Source organism: Tamandua tetradactyla, chromosome 8 (assembly GCF_023851605.1).
Source record: "Tamandua tetradactyla isolate mTamTet1 chromosome 8, mTamTet1.pri, whole genome shotgun sequence".
NCBI classification, from domain to species: domain Eukaryota; kingdom Metazoa; phylum Chordata; class Mammalia; order Pilosa; family Myrmecophagidae; genus Tamandua; species Tamandua tetradactyla.
Window position 1 is genome coordinate 126362259 of NC_135334.1, and position 20996 is coordinate 126383254.

General features: G+C 37.6%; 1 long non-coding RNA gene across 2 annotated transcripts in view; it reads right to left on the reverse strand.

Moving 5' to 3' along the window:
• LOC143643815 (uncharacterized) overlaps positions 1–20027 on the reverse strand; it is a 466595-nt gene extending 446568 nt beyond the window's left edge. For both annotated transcript variants that reach the window (XR_013156406.1, XR_013156405.1), the window contains exons 1-3: positions 19753–20027; positions 2920–3030; positions 2036–2092 (exon numbers count right to left, since the gene is read on the reverse strand). This is a non-coding gene — a long non-coding RNA (uncharacterized LOC143643815). The remainder of the gene's footprint in view (positions 1–2035; positions 2093–2919; positions 3031–19752) is intronic.
• Between the last annotated feature and the right edge of the window lie 969 nt (positions 20028–20996).

Genomic DNA, 20996 nt, shown 5'->3' on the forward strand with positions numbered 1-20996 from the left:
GGACATCACTGTTCATCTTACAGAAATAAAGGAATGCTATGAACAAATGCATGCTAACAATTTTGCTTATCTCAATGAACGGCAAAATCCCTAGAAAGACACAAACTACCAAAACTGAATCAAGAAGGAAAAAAACTCAAGATCTAAACTATAGCAATAAAGTGTTGAATAAGTCCAAATGAATTAATAAATACATAAATAAATAATCTTCTCCGCAAAGAAATGTGATGTCCAGATATAAACCTGTATATTCATGTCAATTGAAATTCAATAGAGTGTCACAACAATTTAATGGGGAAAAGGGTAGCCTTTTCAGTAAAACATGTTGAGATTCCTGATTATATAGATGAAGATATGAATTCAGAATCCTATGTCACATAGTAAACAAAAACTAACTAAAATTCAATCATAGACCTACAAGTACGAGCCAAAAATAAAATACTTAAGGAAATTTTGTTGTCTTGATATATATAAATATATTTAGATGCAAAGGACCGCAAAAGCACAATCCAGAAAAGAAAATAAATGATAAATTACACTTTACTTCATTGGCATTTGTATTTCAAAAGACACATTAGAAACAGAAAGACAAGCCACAGGCAGCATGAAACTATTGCAAATCATATATTTGGTAAGGCACTGGTATCCAGAGCACAAAAAGTTACAACTTAAATATAAAAACAAAAGATTGAGTCAATTAAAATGTTGCAAAAAATTTGAAAACACATTTCACTAAAGATATGCAATTGACCAGTAAGCAAGCAATGCAACAATTATCAGCATCAGTCTCATCATAAAAATTCAAGTAAAACCAAAATGCAATACCACTTCATGCCTCTAGGCTGGCTGTAAATAAAAGACAGACAACAACAAGAATTAGGAAGATCAGGGAAATTTGGAACCCTTATACTTTCTAGTGGTGATGTAAAATGGTTCAATCACATTAGAGAATATTTTGACAATTCCTTAAAAATTTGAATATATCCACACAGCCTCAAAGATCACTCCCAGGTATATAACTGACAGGAACAAGAATATATGCCCACTAAAAATGTAGTACATGAATGCTCATAGCAGCACTATTCATAAAAGCAAAAATTTGGAAACAATCCAAATGCCTATAAAGTGGTAAATGAATAAGCATGTTGTAGTATATCCATAAAACAGAATACAATGCACCAATAAAAGTAACCATCCACAGATTCATGCTACAACATGAATTGTCCTCAAAAATGGTATGCCATGCTAAGTGAAAGAAGTCAGATGCTGGAGATAAATTGTATAGTATGATTTATATGAAATGTCCAGAAATGCAAAATGTATATTCTTATACATATATACACACTGTATATCATATGTAATTTGTGCATATATAATATGTGCTATATGTTTTTATCTATCTCCATCTGTTTATCATTGTGGTAGTTAGATTCCATTGTCAACTTGGCCAGGTGAAGGCACCCAGTTCTGTTGCTGTGGACATGAGCCAAAGGCAATTGAACCTCATCTGTTGCTGAATACATCTGCAGTCAGCTAGGAGGTGTGCCTGCTGCAATGAATGACGTTTGACTTAATTGGCTGGTGCTTAAATGAGAGAGTGCAACATAGCACAGCCCAAGCAGCTCAGCATACCTCATCTCAGCACTCATAGCTCACTCCAGGCTTTTGGAGATGTAGAAAGGAATCACCCCGGGGAAAGTCGTTGGAACCCAGAGGCCAGCAGAGAAGGTCAGCAGAGACCATCCTGTGCCTTCCCACATAAGAAAGAACCTCAGTGGAAATTTAGCTGCCTTTCCTCTGATGAACTAACAAAATAAATTCCCTTTTATTAAAAGCCAATCTGTCTCTGGTGTGTTGCATCCAGCAGCTAGCAAACTAGAACAATCATGTAGAGAGAGAGCAAAATATCTATCTATATGAAAGGAGATACAAAAATTCATAGTATTTCTTTATACTTGCATGGACATTTGGAAACAGTAATTGAAAGCACAATATAATTTAAAATCCCACCAAAGAAAATCAAATACATACACACCTGTATAAAAACTGCATGCTGGATAATTCAAGACATAGTTGAAAAATCAAATAAAATCTAAAGAAATGGAGAGATATGCCTTGAGCAAGAATTAGAAGATTTGACATAGTAAAGATGAACATTCACCCAAATTAACCCATAACGTCAGCACAATTACTATCAAAATTCCAGCTACAGTCACTCTTCCTGCTTCAGCCAGCCTCTCCTGAGAGTTCATTGAGGAGCTTCATTGGAGCTGCCAGCTCGTGGCCTGCTCTACAGGTCTTGGACTCTACATCCCACAGTTGCGTGAGACGCTTTTATAAATTTTACATTTATGGATATCTCCTACTGATTCTGTTTCTCTAGAGAACCCTAGCTAATACAGTATGGTAGTTTTCAAAGATGTATATTTCTTTCTTCAGATGAATGTGGTAAGGTCTGTAACAAGTTAGCTACCTATTTATTGTATATAAGTTTAAATGTACTTACATTTATCTTTTCATTTATTTCATATAAGCCTCACTTATTAAGGGCTATAATTTCCAACACCCTTAGTGATTTTTTTTAATTTAAACATTACTTTTTTTCATTTTGTTGAATTTAAATTTAAATTAAGAAAATTATCTTTATCAGTAATTACATGAACAATTTTTACAGAAATTTTCTTGCTTGCCCAGTTCCTAAGTACACGAAGATGGGCACCCCACACCCCCAAGTATGGATGCATCAATCTGTGCAGCTTAATGCACAGACACATGAATCAGGCTGGGAAGGAAAAGAGGATTTATTTATGCAGGTGGGAGGGCAGAGTAAATTCCTAAACCTGCCTTCCCATAGTAATTTTCCTCATGAATTTAATTTACATTAGAGACAAAAATTACATTAGAGACAAAATTAATCACCTTGGGTAACATGTGTCAGGGTCTGGAAAACTTCGTTCATTCTTATCTCAGTTACTCATGTCATTCTTTAGGGTGCCACTGTCTAAGAAGCAGGGTGTGCAGGCCTCCAAGCTGGGGTGATAGATGAGAAACACAACAACAGTGATTGATTATAGCTTCATTGGTGTCTGCTCTTGCTGGGTGCATGTTGCTCCTCTGTGAGACTGAAACTTAAACACACAAGGGCTTACAGCTGTGAGGTATTTTAGTTTGCTAAAGCTGCCAGAATGCAATAGACCAGAAATGGATCAGCTTTTATAAGGGGATTTAATAGCTTAAAAGTTTACAGTTCTATCACTATAAAAATGTCCAAAGTAAGTCATTGTGCTGGTTTGAAAGAATGTATGTCCCCTAGAAAAGCCATGCTTTAATCTAAATCCCATTTCTAAAGGCAGAATAGTCCCTATTCAATACTGTATGTAATTAGATCATCTCCCTGGAGATGTAACCCAATCAAGAGTGGTTGTTAAACTGGATTAGGGGAGATGTGTCTCCACCCATTTGGGTGGGTCTCGATTAGTTTCTGAGGTCCTACAAAAGAGGAAACACTTTTGAGAATGAAGGAGATTCAGAGAGAGCAGAGAATGCTGCAGCACCATGAAGCTGAGAGTTCACGAGCCAGCGACCTTTGGAGATGAAGAAGAAAAACACCTCCCCGGGAGCTTCATGAAGCAGGAAGCCAGGAGAGAAAGCTAGCAGATGACACCGTGTTTACCATGTGCCCTTCCAGCTGAGAGAGAAGCCCTGACTGTGTCCACCATGTGCCTTCTCACTTGAGAGAGAAACCCTGAGCTTCATCGGCCTTCTTGAACCAAGCTATCTTTCCCTAGATGCCTTAGATTGGACATTTCTATAGACCTGTTTTAATTGGGACATTTTCTCGGCCTTGGAACTGTAAACTAGCAAACTAGAACAGTCATCCAGAGAAGATTCCTCAACTCTGAAGAAAGGGCTGGATGGTGTCCGGTTTCCTCTATCACATCAGAAGGCCCATGGCTGGAACCTGCTCGTCCATTCTTAGCTTCTCTGAGGCCAAACTCTAGTTTCTGGCCTGTTTAGCATCTCTTGGGAAGGAGCATGGCCATGTCTGCTGGCTGCTCTCTCAGCTTCTGGATTGAAAGGCTCTTGTAGATGTTGTGGGTCCTCCTAGCATCTTCCTTTGCATCTCCAAACTTCTGCTGCTGAGCTCTGTGTTACTCCTCTTTTAAGGGCTCTAGTAAGCTAATCATGACCCAGCTTGAATGGGTGGAGTCACATCTAATCAAGACCCATACCCACAACTGGGTGTGTCACATGTCAGGAAACAACCCAGTCGAGAGGCCCCACCCTAAAGTAAGTGTGTCCCTCTAAGAGTGGTTTGGGATTACAAGAATGTGTTTTTTCATGGGTGCATAACAGTTTCAAATCAGCACACAAGGCTGCACAGTTTGCTTATAGTTTCAAGGTTACATAAAAAATATTAACACTATAATATCAGTTATATGCTCTCCAATAATCATATTCAATATTTTACTTTTTGACTTATCAGATATTAACAGGTAATATTTGACAGTATTTCTACATTTTCATGTTTAAAATCTTTTTTTACTTATGAATTTCTGCAGATTCCTTCATTACTGTCAGATTTTTTTTACTTTTTCTGTTTTCTTTTTTTAAGTATTCTCTTCACTTCTCATTATTCAGTGAGAATGTTGAAGTTCACAGTATTTAGTTCACATTCTCTTAGCTAACTCCATTCTTATGATTTTAAATTTTCCCACCTCTGGTTCTATTGCTTTATGCTTTTGCATGGAAAAAACAAATTTAAAATTAAAAAAAGGAGCTTAATTCTCTCTGGTGATCATTAGTGAAGAGATTTCCTCTTCCCTCTCTTCTCACTTTATGTTTACTTTAGGACATCTGTCATTGTAAGTTCTCTTTTCTTTGTCAGTGCAAAATGGATGTAAATATACAATGTAAGATATTGAATGAGCCTCTTGCCAATTTCACTGCTCAGGATGGTGCCTTCTAAGAGGAGAATTCATTTCCTTGCAAGAAAATTGAACAGATACCCCCTAAATTCTAATTTCCTGAAAGAAATTAATGACCATGGGGCTCCTGGCTCCAAATTGTAAGAAATGCCGTGATTTGTATCCCCTTTGCCCAAAAGGGTGAGCTCTTTCTGTCTTGCAGTCTTATGTGGATTGCTTTTGAAGACAGATTCAAGTTTAATGCTTATTCAAAAATAAAATTATTTTTCTTTATCTTCTATCTTTACAGAGATGTTTTTTGTATTGGGAGGAGATTTGTTTTAATTATATTTTTCTAACACATTTTAGTTATTATTTAATGGGCTGATTATACATGTTTTATATTAAGGTTCCTTTTAAATGACAACAAAAAATGGTTCTTTCACAAATCAAGGATGTCTTGACAGATTTTGTAGTTTCTCTTCTAAATGATAACGATGCTTTAAGGCATTTAATAGCAGTGAGAAAGCAAACATTTTCTGTTTTGTTTTATATTATTTCCAGGAAAAAAAAGAGTTGATTTTATTTATTTTTACATGCCTATTATATTCTCATTGTAGCCAATTCAAAAAGAAAATGATAATGAATAAAAGCAGAAGCTATTCGAAATCCTGCCACTGTGAGGAAGCCAGGGATTCCCTTCTGAACCACATGTTCCTAGAAATTGATATGTGTATACATCCACCACAGACATGCCACTTTTTTTTTTTTTTGCACTTTTGAGTTCTTCTTTATGGTCACCCAATACCTTCCTTACATCCCTCATTTCTTTCCACACCAAATTAAATTTAATTTAGCATGTTTGTTTGAACTTGATTTGTTTCCACTCCTATATCTCATTTGAAGTGTTAGATTGCTCCTTTGACTGGGCCATATCTTGTTTTCACCCTTTTGCCTAGGGTTTTATGGTTGGTTGGCTTTGTTCTCTATCTGTTTTTTGTTTAATCATAATTTTTCAGCCCTTGTTTTTCTGATTCTTGCCCTACCTAAATGGAACCTATTTTTTGTAGAGGGTCTCCTCACGTGTGATTGATCCCACTCAGATGTTCCCAGACCACATAATCCAGGTCTCAGGAGCCGGGTGCAGCCCATATCAGGTTCCCTGGGGTGAGACCCGGCAGGTTGTCAGATTTCCTGTGAAGCCTGTAGACTCCGTGCTTTTCCTCTCCTGCCCCGTAGGTGACACTTGCCAGCCTACAGCTCCCCACCAGGGCAAAGCCATGATATGGAGCCTTTAATTCTCAGCAGACCCTTCCTTCCAGGGGTGTGCTTGAGACAGAGGCTCTGGCAGAGGATGGGCATAAGCTGTTCCTGCTTTCTAGCCCCTGGCTTCTGAATTCTCTGAACGAGAGCCACCATGTGGGCTGCACCCTGTCCTGCTTTTCCTGGGGAAAAGGGAGGTGTCTTCCTTTGCTTGACTAATTGCTTTGTCTCTCAGAACTCTCTTCACTCCCACCTTACCTGGATCAGTGATGACAATCGAAAATGCCAGAGGCTTTTTCTAATTAAAAGTTGAAGTAAGATATGGCAAGAAATGAGGGATATAAAGAAGACATTGGGTGATCATAAAGAAGAACTCAAAAGTGCGAAAAATAAAATTAATAAGAAATCCCTTTTCAGAGCTAGTCTGCAACCCCCAAGTTTCACCAGTCAAGAGCTGGAGTTGGTGCTCAGCTCTATGTGCTCCTTTTCTCTGGCATAGCCTTTTCCAGGATTCAGAGTGTGACCAACTCCAGTAACCTCTGCTTTTCTGTTTGTTTGTTTATTTGTTATTATTATTATTATTATCATTATTATTTTGGTTAGCCCTGCCTCTCTGCTGGGAGAGACCTCAGGGTTCCTTCCATTCTTGCTCCATATTTATCTGGGCTCAGAGCTTATATTCAGCCATCCCACACTGTTAATTAAGACCTCAATGGGAGCTTGGTTGAGCTACCTTCCCTTGCCTCTAGTAGAAACTGCTTCTTTTTCCCCACTGGGGAGTGTCTCCAGTATGATCTACCATGCCATGGGCAGAGGGGTGACAGCCTTTGCAGTTTGGGGTCTTTACTTACAATTCTGTGCTGTGATCTCAGCCCTTCCACCTGTTCCAGGCTTGGTGTCATTTTTTACATTTTTTTTCTTTTGGTTTTCTCCTCTTTGTCTATTCTCTATTTCCTTTTGGCTCCTGGGAGCAATGCTGCCATGAAAATTTGTGTACAAATGAGTGAGTCTCTGTTTTCAATTCTTTGGGTTATGCACCAAGAAGAGGAATTGTTGACTCATGTAGTAATTCTATTTTTAACTTTCTGAGAAGCTGCCACTCTGCATTTCACAGTTATTCCATTGTACACTCCCACCACGGTAAGGCCAGATTAGATAAGGCACAGCCAACACTGAAAGAATTTCCCATTCTCTGGATCTTCATCAATACTTGTTATTGTCCATTTTTTGCAATAATAGCCATTTTAGTGGCAATGAATTGGTATCTCATTTTAGTTTCGATTTGTATTTTGACAATAGCGAATCATGTTATGTATCTTTCATGTGATTATTGGGGATTTTATACTTCTTTGGAGAAATGTGTATTCAAGTCTTTTACCCTTTAATTGGGATACTTGTCTTTTTGTTGTTGAGTTTTAGGAGCTATTTATATATTCTAGATATTAAAACCTTATCAGATATATAATTTCCAAATATTTTCTCCAAGTCTCTAGATAACCTTTTTCATTCTTTATAATGTCCCAATAAAATTTATATTTTTGATGAAATAAAATTAATCTTTTTTTATTACTCATGTTTTTGAATCATATCTAAGAATCAATTGCCTAATACAAGGTCCTGATAACTTTCTCCCACATTTTCTTCTTATGGTTTTAGTTTTGTATATTTAGGTCGATAATAAATTTTGAGTTAATTTTTGTATATGGTCCGAAGTAAGGGCCCAGTTTCACTTTTTGCATAGGAATACTCAGTTTTCACCCCATCACTTGTTAAAGAGACTATTCTCTCCACTGGACAGGTCAGAAATCAATTGCTTATTGTTCTGGTTTGCTAGCTGCTGGGATGCAACACATCAGAGACGGATTGGCTTTTAATAAAAGGGGATTTATTTTGTTGGTTCTTCAGAGGAAAGGCAGCTAACTTTCCACTGAGGCTCTTTTCTTACGTGGAAGGCACAGGATGGTCTCTGCTGGTCTTCTCTCCAGGCCCCTGGGTTCCAACAACTTTCCCCAGGGTGACTTCTCCAAAGGCCTGGGCTGAGCTGCAAGTGCTGTGATGAGGAATGCTGAGCTGCTAGACTGTGCTACATTGCGTTCTCTCATTTAAGCACAAGCCAATTAAGTTAAACGTCACTCATTGCAGCAGACACGCCTCCTAGCCGACTGCGGATGTAATTAGCAACAGATGAGATTCACCTACCATTGGCTCATGTCCACAGCAACAGAACTAGGTGCTTTCACCTGGCCAAGTTGACAACTGAATCTAACTACCACACTTATATATATGAAGGTTTATTTCAACACTCTTAATTTTATCTCGTTGGCCTATTTGTCTGTCCTACACCAGCAGCACACCATTTATTTTCTTTACTATTGCTTTGTAGTCTTTTGAAATTGGGAACAAGAGTCATCAAAATGTGTTCTCTTTTCCATGGTATTGCCCATCTGGAACCCCTTGCCATTTCATAAACATTTTTTGATTGTCTTCCATTTCTACAAAAAAAGCCTCTAGAATTCTGATTCAGACTGTATTACATCTGAAAATTGCTTTGGGTAATAGCAACTTCTTAGCAACGTTAATTCTTCCAATTTATGACCATGAAATGCATTTCCATTTATTTAGGTATTCTTTGATTTCTTCCAGCAATATTTTCTTGTTTTAGTTGATAAATATTTTACATCCTCAGTTAAATTTATTCCTAGATATTCTTTTATATGCTGTTTTAAATTTAATTATTTCCTTGATTTCCTTTATGGATTATGCATTGCTGTTCCATGGAAACATAACTGAGTTTTGTTTATTGATCTTGTATCTTGCCACTTTGCCAAATTCAATTATTGGCACTAATAACATGCTTTAGATGTTTTGAATTTTCTAAATATAGCATCATGCAACCTGTGACTAGAAACAATTTCCATTTTCCCATTCAAATTTTGATGATTTTATTTTCTTGCTAATTTCTTTGACTTAAACCTATCAACCAGTGATGACATTGAGTATCCTCCTCTTCTTCCTGAGTTTAGGAGGAAAGCTGAGCAAGATATTTTCTATAGACTTTTTATATATGCTTTTTATCGGGTTGAGGAACTTCCATTCTAGTCCTAGTCTTCTGAGTGCTTTCATCAAGAAAGAGTTATGGATTTTGTCAAATGCCTTTTCTGTGTCAATTTAGTTAATTATGTTTTTCCCCCTTCATTCTATGTGTTCTATTACAATAATTGAATTTCTTATGTTGAACCCTTGCATTTGCTGAGTCCAGTTCAAGCAAATGTCCAAACAGGGTCAGAAGGGGCAGTGGGAGACTGAGACAAAACACAACACAGAGTTAAGAGAAAGTGGGGGCTAGGTGGTTCATTTCCTGACTGATGGCGACCGACCCCGAGAAGCCAGCACAAGTTTATTTTATACTGTTTAACAATAGAATTCTAGTTAAGGCAGTGCAGTACATGAGGAGGTGCTTGACGTAATGAATAGGGATACAGAACTTTCTTGAGAACAGAGTGAATATTAATTAGCCTGCTTGAAACTGCAGAGGCAGAACTTCCCCACAGTAAGGCCAGATGAGATAAGGTGCCGCCAAGGCCAGACCTCACCCCACAGGAGGCCACAGAACCATGCCTCCAAGGTTACTCTGACATGGCCTTGCCAGCAGTCAGAGGCCTGCTGCATGAAAAACCTGACCTGGGCCCCAACATATTCCCCTTTTTTATTCTTTAAGAAGAGTCCAAGTTTTCTCCTGATGGCCCCTTTGCAGCTGTGCCTGTCTTTGGTTGTTCCTTCCCTGAGGAATTTTACCCATCTTTGGTTAACCAGTCATCTTTTGGGGCCAAGCAGGGTGATATGAGGTGTGCAAATGAGGGAGGGGCAATGCCCCCCCAAGAGGGTCCGATCTGTCTCCTTGACAGCCTATGCCCCCTGGCCTCCAAGTTGAATCACTGCAGATTCCAATGAATTTAGTTTAGCATAAAATTTAATGTCTATATCCAGTTGAGTTTGAAAGGCTACAGAAGTATTGTGGGCCAAATCGTTAAGAGTATTAGCATTTTGACTACTTTGACTTAAGGCTAGGGAAGATACAGTAGCAGTGGTTATCTATTAAGGACAATATACCGGTTATAATTAACCTCACTATTTTTTTTGAATGAGGAAGTCCAGAATGAAGCTCCTTTAATACTTGTAGTCCCAGACTGTAGTACCAGGGACCACTGAAATTGGTTAGTAGCATCTCAGGTAAGTTTATCTGTCTCCATATCATAGCAGGGGCAGAAGAGGTATTAGCAGTCAGCGGGTGGCAGCGTGTTCGCTGGTTCTGGGAGATGAGCCTCAGCTCCTTCATCTGGGCTATCAATGGCTCGGTCAGCTGCCCCGGATTCCTGTCTCACACAGTGTTCCAGCACCCAAAGTGGTCACTCTGCACCTTCTGGAAAACACAAACATGACCTCTTCCCCACATTAAAGCAGGATCAGGTCCCTTCCATTGACCTGTCTGTAAACCTTTCCACATACTAATGCAGTGGGTGCATGCGTGTTCCCTGGAAATGAGTTTCAGCTGATGTGAGGGAGTTTTAAAAAAAATTTTAAATTTAAAGATAAAGGGCTAAAGCTAATCTTTGTTGCAGGGAGGTAAGATATTTTCCCCCTTTTTTATTTTTTATAGCACTAATTTAAGAGAACAATGAGCTCTATTTAAAATTTTTTTGCATGCAGTTTTTATGATATTTTTACACAACAATGACCAAATTCTAATTAGCTTATGTAACTGGGCCCAGTATGGTCCTCTGGGAGCTGGCTTGGGGCTGACAGGAGCTTCCTGGGACCTAGATATCTTTATCACAGTCCACCTCCTTCTGGAAGGATAGCTAGTCCTCCCAGCTAGAGTGCACATTTCAACTGTTTCTTACCAGGGTCACACAATGGCAACATCAGGTGACCAGAACAGACTCCACAAATGCATCTTTCCTTTGCATTCAGCCTTTACACTCTGATCTGCTCCCAATGCAAGCCATGGTTATTTGGGGATAAATTTATACATATATATATATATTTTTAATTTATGATACATAACCACATACAGACACAAACGTTCTTACCATATGATCATTCCGTTCTTGTTACATAATCAATAACTCACAATATCATCACATAATTGTGTATTCATCATCATGATCATTTCTTAGAACATTTGCATCAATTCATAAAAAGAAATAAAAAGAAAACAGAAAAAAATTCATACAGTGCATACCCCTTACCCCTCCCTTTCATTGATCACTAGCATTTCAATCTACTAAATTTATTTTAACATTTGTTCCCCCTATTGTTTATTTATTTTTAATCCACATGTTTTTTTATTAATTAATGGAAAAAAGAAATTAACCCAACATTTAGAAATAATACCATTCTACATATGCAATCTGTAATTCTTAACATCATCACATAGATACATGATCATCATTTCTTAGTACATTTGCATCGGTTTATAAGAACTAGCAACACAACTGAAAAAGATATAGAATGTTAACATAGAGAAAAAAATAAAAGTAATAATAGTAAAAACAAAACAAAACAAAAACCTATAGCTTGGATGCAGCTTCATTCAGTGTTTTAACATGATTACTTTACAATTAGGTATTATTGTGCTGTCCATTTTTGAGTTTTTGTATCTAGTCCTGTTGCACAGCCTGTATCCCATCAGCTCCAATTACCCATTATCTTACCCTGTTTTTAACTCCTGCTGGACTCTGTTACCAATGACATATTCCAAGTTTATTCTCGAATGTCGATTCACATCATTGGGACGATACGGTATTTGTCTTTTAGTTTTTGGCTAGACTCACTCAGCATAATGTTCTCTAGGTCCATCCATGTTATTACATGCTTCATAAGTTTATCCTGTCTTAAAGCTGCATAATGTTCCATCGTATGTATATACCACAGTTTGTTTAGCCACTCGTCTGTTGATGGACATTTTGGCTGTTTCCATCTCTTTGTAATTGTAAATAACGCTGCTATAAACATTGGTGTGCAAATGTCCGTTTGAGTTTTTGCCCTTAAGTCCTTTGAGTAGATACCTAGCAATGGTATTGCTGGGTCGTATGGCAATTCTATATTCAGCTTTTTGAGGAACCGCCAAACTGCCTTCCACAGTGGTTGCACCATTTGACGTTCCCACCAACAGTGGATAAGTGTGCCTCTTTCTCTGCATCCTCTCCAGCACTTGTCATTTTCTGTTTTGTTGATAATGGCCATTCTGGTGGGTGTGAGATGATATCCCATTGTGGTTTTGATTTGCATTTCTCTAATGGCCAGGGACATTGAGCATCTCTTCATGTGCCTTTTGGCCATTTGTATTTCCTCTTCTGAGAGGTGTCTGTTCAAGTCTTTTTCCCATTTTGTAATTGGGTTGGCTGTCTTTTTGTTGTTGAGTTGAACAATCTCTTTATAAATTCGGATACTAGACCTTTATCTGATATGTCATTTCCAAATATTGTCTCCCATTGTGTAGGCTGTCTTTCTACTTTCTTGATGAAGTTCTTTGATGCACAAAAGTGTTTAATTTTGAGGAGTTCCCATTTATTTATTTCCTTCTTCAGTGCTCTTGCTTTAGGTTTAAGGTCCATAAAACCGCCTCCAATTGTAAGATTCATAAGATATCTCCCTATATTTTCCTCTAACTGTTTTATGGTCTTAGACCTAATGTTTAGATCTTTGATCCATTTTGAGTTAACTTTTGTGTAGGGTGTGAGATATGGGTCTTCTTTCATTCTTTTGCATATGGATATCCAGTTCTAGGCACCATTTATTGAAGAGACTGTTCTGTCCCAGGTGAGTTGGCTTGACTGCCTTATCAAAGATCAAATGCCTGTAGATGAGAGGGTCTATATCTGAGCACTCTATTCGATTCCATTGGTCGATATATCTATCTTTATGCCAATGCCATGCTGTTTTGACCACTGTGGCTTCATAATATGTCTTAAAGTTCAGCATCGCGAGACCTCCAGCTTCGTTTTTTTTCCTCAAGATGTTTTTAGCAATTCGGGGCACCCTGCCCTTCCAGATAAATTTGCTTATTGGTTTTTCTATTTCTGAAAAATAAGTTGTTGGGATTTTGATTGGTATTGCATTGAATCTGTAAATCAATTTAGGTAGGATTGACATCTTAACTATATTTAGTCTTCCAATCCATGAACACCGTATGCCCTTCCATCTATTTAGGTCTTCTGTGATTTCTTTTAACAGTTTTTTGTAGTTTTCTTTATATAGGTTTTTTGTCTCTTTAGTTAAATTTATTCCTAGGTATTTTATTCTTTTAGTTGCAATTGTAAATGGGATTCGTTTCTTGATTTCCCCCTCCGCTTGTTCATTGCTAGTGTATAGAAATGCTACAGATTTTTGAATGTTGATCTTGTAACCTGCTACTTTGCTGTACTCATTTATTAGCTCTAGTAGTTTTGTTGTGGATTTTTCCGGGTTTTCGACCTATAGTATCATATCATCTGCAAACAGTGATCGTTTTACTTCTTCCTTTCCAATTTTGATGCCTTGTATTTCTTTTTCTTGTCTAATTGCTCTGGCTAGAACCTCCAACACAATGTTGAATAATAGTGGTGATAGTGGACATCCTTGTCTTGTTTCTGATCTTAGGGGGAAAGTTTTCCATTTTTCCCCATTGAGGATGATATTAGCTGTGGGTTTTTCATATATTCCCTCTATCATTTTAAGGAAGTTCCCTTGTATTCCTATCCTTTGAAGTGTTTTCAGCAGGAAAGGATGTTGAATCTTGTCAAATGCCTTCTCTGCATCAATTGAGATGATCGTGTGATTTTTCTGCTTTGATTTGTTGATATGGTGTATTACATTAATTGATTTTCTTATGTTGAACCATCCTTGCATACCTGAGATGAATCCTACTTGGTCATGATGTATAATTCTTTTAATGTGTTTTTGGATACGATTTGCTAGAATTTTATTGAGGATTTTTGCATCTATATTCATTAGAGAGATTGGCCTGTAGTTTTCTTTTTTTGTAATATCTTTGCCTGGTTTTGGTATGAGGGTGATGTTGGCTTCATAGAATGAATTAGGTAGTTTTCCCTCCGCTTTGATTTTGTTGAAGAGTTTGAGGAGAGTTGGTACTAATTCTTTCTGGAATGTTTGATAGAATTCAGATGTGAAGCCGTCTGGTCCTGGACTTTTCTTTTTAGGAAGCTTTTGAATGACTGATTCAATTTCTTTACTTGTGATTGGTTTGTTGAGGTCATCTATGTCTTCTTGAGTCAAAGTTGGTTGTTCATGTCTTTCCAGGAACCCATCCATTTCATCTAAATTGTTGTATTTATTAGCGTAAAGTTGTTCATAGTATCCTGTTATTACCTCCTTTATTTCTGTGAGGTCAGTAGTTATGTCTCCTCTTCCATTTCTGATCTTATTTATTTGCATCCTCTCTCTTCTTCTTTTTGTCAATCTTGCTAAGGGCCCATCAATCTTATTGATTTTCTCATAGAACCAACTTCTGGTCTTATTGATTTTCTCTATTGTTTTCATGTTTTCAATTTCATTTATTTCTGCTCTAATCTTTGTTATTTCTTTCCTTTTGCTTGCTTTGTGATTAGTTTGCTGTTCTTTCTCCAGTTCTTCCAAGTGGACAGTTAATTCCTACATTTTTTGCCTTTTCTTCTTTTCTGATATAGGCATTTAGGTCAATAAATTTCCATCTTAGCACTGCTTTCGCTGCGTCCCATAAGTTTTGATATGTTGTGTTTTCATTTTCATTCGCCTCGAGGTATTTGCTAATTTCTCTAGCAATTTCTTCTTTGACCCACTCGTTGTTTAGGAGTGTGTTGTTGAGCCTCCACATATTTGTGAATTTTCTGGCACTCCGCCTATTATTGATTTGCAACTTCATTCCTTTATGATCTGAGAAAGTGTTGTGTATGATTTCAATCTTTTAAAATTTGTTAAGACTTGCTTTGTGACCCAGCATATGGTCTATCTTTGAGAATGATCCATGAGCACTTGAGAAAAAGGTGTATCCTGCTGTTGTGGAATGTAATGTCCTATAAATGTCTGTTAAGTCTAGTTCATTTATAGTAATATTCAGATTCTCTATTTCTTTATTGATCCTCTGTCTAGATGTTCTGTCCATTGATGAGAGTGGTGAATTGAAGTCTCCAACTATTATGGTATTTGTGTCTATTTTCCTTTTCAGTGTTTGCAGTGTATTCCTCACGCATTTTGGGGCATTCTGGTTCGGTGCGTAAATATTTATGATTGTTATGTCTTCTTGTTTAATTGTTCCTTTTATTAGTATATAGTGTCCTTCTTTGTCTCTTTTAACTGTTTTACATTTGAAGTCTAATTTGTTGGATATTAGTATAGCCACTCCTGCTCTTTTCTGGTTGTTATTTGCATGAAATATCTTTTCCCAACCTTTCACTTTCAACCTATGTTTATCTTTGGGTCTAAGATGTGTTTCCTGTAGACAGCATATAGAAGGATCCTGTTTTTTAATCCATTCTGCCAATCTATGTCTTTTGATTGGGGAATTCAGTCCATTAACATTTAATGTTATTACTGCTTGGATAATATTTTCCTGTAACATTTTGCCTTTTGTATTATATATATCATATCTGATTTTCCTTCTTTCTACACTCTTCTCCATACCTCTCTCTTCTGTCTTTTCATATCTGACTCTAGTGCTCCCTTTAGTATTTCTTGCAGAGCTGGTCTCTTGGTCACAAATTCTCTCAGTGACTTTTTGTCTGAGAATGTTTTAATTTCTCCCTCATTTTTGAAGGATAATTTTGCTGGATATAGGAGTCTTGGTTGGCAGTTTTTCTCTTTTAGTATTTTAAATGTATCATCCCACTGTCTTCTAGCTTCCATGGTTTCTGCTGAGAAATCTACACATAGTCTTATTGGGTTTCCCTTGTATGTGATGGATTGTTTTTCTCTTGCTGCTTTCAAGATCCTCTCTTTCTCTTTGACCTCTGACATTCTAACTAGTAAGTGTCTTGGAGAATGCCTATTTGGGTCTAATCTCTTTGGGGTGCGCTGCACTTCTTGGATTTTAATTTTAGGTTGGGAAATTTTCAGTGATAATTTCTTCCATTAGTTTTTCTCCTCCTTTTCCCTTCTCTTCTCCTTCTGGGACACCCACAATATGTATATTTGTGCACTTCATATTGTCCTTCAGTTCCCTGATACCCTGTTCAAATTTTTCCATTCTTTTCTCAATAGTTTCTGTTTCTTTTTGGAATTCAGATGTTCCATCCTCCAAATCACTAATTCTATCTTCTGTCTCTTTAAATCTATCATTGTAGGTATCCATTGTTTTTTCCATCTTTTCTACTTTGTCCGTCACTTCCATAAGTTCTGTGATTTGTTTTTTCAGTTTTTCTATTTCTTCTTTTTGTTCAGCCCATGTCTTCTTCATGTCCTCCCTCAATTTATCAATTTCATTTTTGAAGAGGTTTTCCATTTCTCTTCTTATGTTCAGCATTAGTTGTCTCAGCGCTTGTATCTCATTTGAACTATTGGTTTGTTCCTTTGACTGGGCCATATTCTCAATCTTCTGAGCATGGACCGTTATCTTCTGCTGCTGGTGTCTGGGCATTTAGTCAGATTTCCCTGGGTGTTGGACCCAAGAAGGTTGTAAGATTTTTCTGTGAAATCTCTGGGTTCTGTTTTTCTTATCCTGCCCAGTAGGTGGCACTCGTGGCACACGTTTGTCTCACGTGTTTGGAAGAGATCCCCCCGGTCACCATTCTCCGTGGCCTGGGGTTTTCTGATCCAATTCTCTCAGTTGGTTCGGGGGGCCGCGCGTGGTGTGCGCGTCAGCCGCCGCGGCTTGAGAGGACCCTGTGGCTCCTTTATTAATTTCCCTATTGGTGTTTGGTTGGACCCAGTCCCTGCCATGGTCAGAAATTCCCTCCTCTCCCTGGAGAGGCATTGGTCGCATGCCGCCGCGGACTGGGGAATTCGCCACCAGACCAGGAAGCCGCCCACATGGGAGGACCACTGCGGCTTGGGTAGCCCTCTGATCCAAGACTCGTAGCCAATCCAGGAAGCCGCCCGCCAAAGAGGCGCGCCGGCCACCGCAGCTTGGGAAACTTGCCTCTCCGAGACTCTCAGCTGGCCTGGGAAGGAGGGAGGGAGGAGCTCCGGCCGCCACAGCTGCCGCTGCTCGAGGAGTCGTGCGCTGCTCGGGGATCTCACCACAGCAGAGTCTCGTAGTCAGACTAGGCAGTCCAGACTGGGGTACGCTGTGTGTCCATTCCCTGCCGTGGCCCCAGGAGCTGTTCTGCACTGTTTCTGTTCACCTAGTAGTTGCTCTGGAGGAGGAACTAAGACGCACGTACCTTACTAAGCCGCCATCTTGGCCCCGCCTCCTAATCCATATATACATATATATTTTATATAAATACAAGACAAAGCATCAAAATATTTTGGCTAAAAGGAATTTAGATAGTTACAAGATTTGAACATCATTTAGCCAGTAATAGATTCACTTACAGTAATATTATTTTAGATTAACAGATTAAGCCACCTGGTTTGGGGCAAGGAAAGAAACATTTTTCAGCCATGATACCCAGGAGAAAATCAGTAAATCTTTTTCAAACAGTGTTGATTTATTTTCCTTATACAGCCAAGGACATGATAAAAGTTAACATAAGTTATTTTGATAAAACACAGACTCTCTGCTCTTTACACTGATTACTTAGAAAAGACTTTTATAACTTTTATTAGAGCAGGCTAAGAGTCCAAGAAAATTTTGTCACTTTAATAGAGAGAAAACTAAACTTTAGTCTTGCATTATCATATTATTTGATACTAAAGTTTTAAAATAATTATAGATAGACCCATTAAATCTTTTTTGACTTTGACCATAATTTCCATTTCCACAAACCTTCAGCAACTTACTTAATCAGTTCAGGCTTTGTCTTACATTTTCCTCATTCTGTAACAGCTATTCATTTTATCTTAGGACAAAACTACTCTCTTTTTCCTATTAATAAAAGCACATCCTTTATATCCTTTATACTTAAGACATTATTTCAAGCAAGCATTTCACCACATACAATTACCATCAAAATTAAATTTGTTAGAATAATGTTAAATACTCAAAATACTTTAATCAATGCATATTTGAAACATCAATATACAATTTTTCATAAGAATTTTCATTTTTTAAAAGTTTTGTGAATACATTTCTTTTCCAAATATGAATAGGAGCCAACCACATGGCCAGTTTCCAAATTGCTGTTTGTTGAGGATAAAAGGAGATGGGGCTACCATTCCCATCACTTGCCACAAGAATCTATTTGTAGCATTGGTATAAATCTCAGTAGAATAATTATTCAGAGTAAACCAAGGTAACTTAACTGAACACTTTCGAATCAGAACTACAATTCTGAACTGCATGCCCCTTAGGGGACCAATCTGTTACAATTCCGTAGGAACCATTAATGAGTACTGACTTTTGTTTGGCATGACATTGTTCCCATTGGATATTCTCTGACTTAGCTGTGTATGAATTTTTCATATAAAGGCAGCTCATTAGGAACAGGCTCAAAAAATTAAGTTTTCTTTATCTTACTCTGCTAAAGGTATGGTAAAGAAGCAATCTTTTAAATCTATTACAATAATAAACCGGTTTTTAGGAATTAAAACTGGTGTGGGCAAGCCAGGTTGTAGCAGCCCATGGGTTGAATTATAGCATTAACTTTTCTCAAATAAGTTAACATTCTCCATATTTCCTGATTTATTTTTTATAACAAATGCTGGAGAATTCCAAGGACTATGAGATTCTCCTATATTTCCTACTTTAAACTGTTCTTGAACTGACTGAGTTAGAGCCTCTAACTTTTCTTTAGGTAAGGGCCACTGCTCAACCCACATAGGCTCTTTTGTTTGCCAAATTAAAGGTATGGGTTGGGGTGTAACATCAGCAGCAGCCCCAATTATACATCTAGATAGCTGAGAAAAAGGAAAAGTACATACTGGTGTATGTTTAAGATTTAAGAGTCTCATATCTACTTTTTTTCTTTCCTTTTTTATTAATTAAAAAAAATTAACAAAACATTTAGAAATCATTCCATTCTACATGTACAATCAGTAATTCTTGATATCATCACATAGTTGCATATTCATCATTTCTTAGTACATTTGCATCGATTTAGAAAAAGAAATAAAAAGACAACAGAATAAGAATTAAAACGTTAATAGAGAGAAAAAAAAACCTATACCTCACATGCAGCTTCATTCAATGTTTTAACATAATTGCATTACAATTAGGTAGTATTGTGCTGTCCATTTCTGAGTTTTTATATCCAGTCCTGTTGCACAGTCTGTCATATCTACTTTTGAATTGTTCTCCTACTTTTGCCCAAGTTTGAGGATTAACTGTACTTTCTTCTGGAAACTATGGGCAACAATCCTGTACATGACTAAGACAAGTGTCTAACTGAGTCTGAGAAAATTTTGTTCCTCTGGTGGGCAGCATAGATTTATAGAGGTCCTTCCTGCTAAAGCTGAATACCCCATGTTTTACACCTAGCTTAACTATCTCCAATTCACGTCTTACCTTTTTGTAGCTCTTTGTAGTGTTTGCAGTGGACATCCCTGGAGCGTCTCCTCACTTTATGCTTTAAGAGTTCCCCTATCAGTTCCCTGTCCGGGGGCCACCTGCTGAGTCCAGCTCCAGCAACTGTCCAAACAAGGTCAGAAGGGACAGTGGGAGACTGAGACAAAACACAACACAGAGTTAAGAGAAAGCGGGGACTAGGTGGTTCATTGCCTGACTGATGGTGACCGACCCCGAGAAGCCAGCGCAAGTTTATTTTACACTGTTTAACAATAGAATTCTAGTTAAGGCAGTGCAGTACATGAGGAGGTGCTTGACGTAATGAATAGGGTCACAGAACTTTCTTGAGAACAGAGTGAACGTTAATTAGCCTGCTTGAAACTGCAGAGATAGAACTTTCCCACAGTAAGGCTGGATTAGATAAGGCACAGCCCAGGCTGGACCTCATCCCATGGGAGACCAACCAAGCCTGCCTTCAAGGTTACTCTGACGTGGCCTTGCCAGCAGTCAGAGACCTGCTGCATGAAAAACCTGACCTGGGCCCCAACATGCATTCTGGTGATAAATCTTACATGACAATGGTTTATGATCCTTTTTATATGGTGTTGGATTTGGTTTTCAAGGATTTTGTTGAGAGCTTTTGAATCTAAATTCACATTTGATATTGGTATTTAATTTTATTTTCTTATTATGTCTTTGTAAGTGTTTGCTATTAGGGTAATGCTGACATCAGAAAATGCATTAGGAAACATTCCCTTTTCCTCTGTTTTTGGATGCATTTGAGAAAAATTGATGTTAATTCTTCTCTGAATATTTGGTAAAATTCAGAAGTGTGAAACCATTTGGTCCTGGACATTTCTTAAGAAACTTTAGCTTAATGATTCAATCTATTCAACTGTTATTGGTACACTGAGGTTTTCTATGTCTTCTTGAGTCAGTTTGTGTAATTTGTTTTCTAAAAATTTACACATTCCATCTAGTCATCTAGTATGTATGCATAAAATTACTCAACGTATCTTCATAGCATAATTTTTATTTTATTTCTGTAAGATCAACAGTAATTCTCCCACTTTCCTTTCAAATTTTAGTTATTTGTATGCTCTCTCTTTTTTCATTTATCACTCTAGCTATAGTTTTATCATTTTTTTATTTTCAAAGAACCAACTTTGTTTTTATTGATTCTATCATATTTCTGTTCTTTATTTCATTGTCTCTGATATATTATCTGTTTTAGTTTGCAAGCT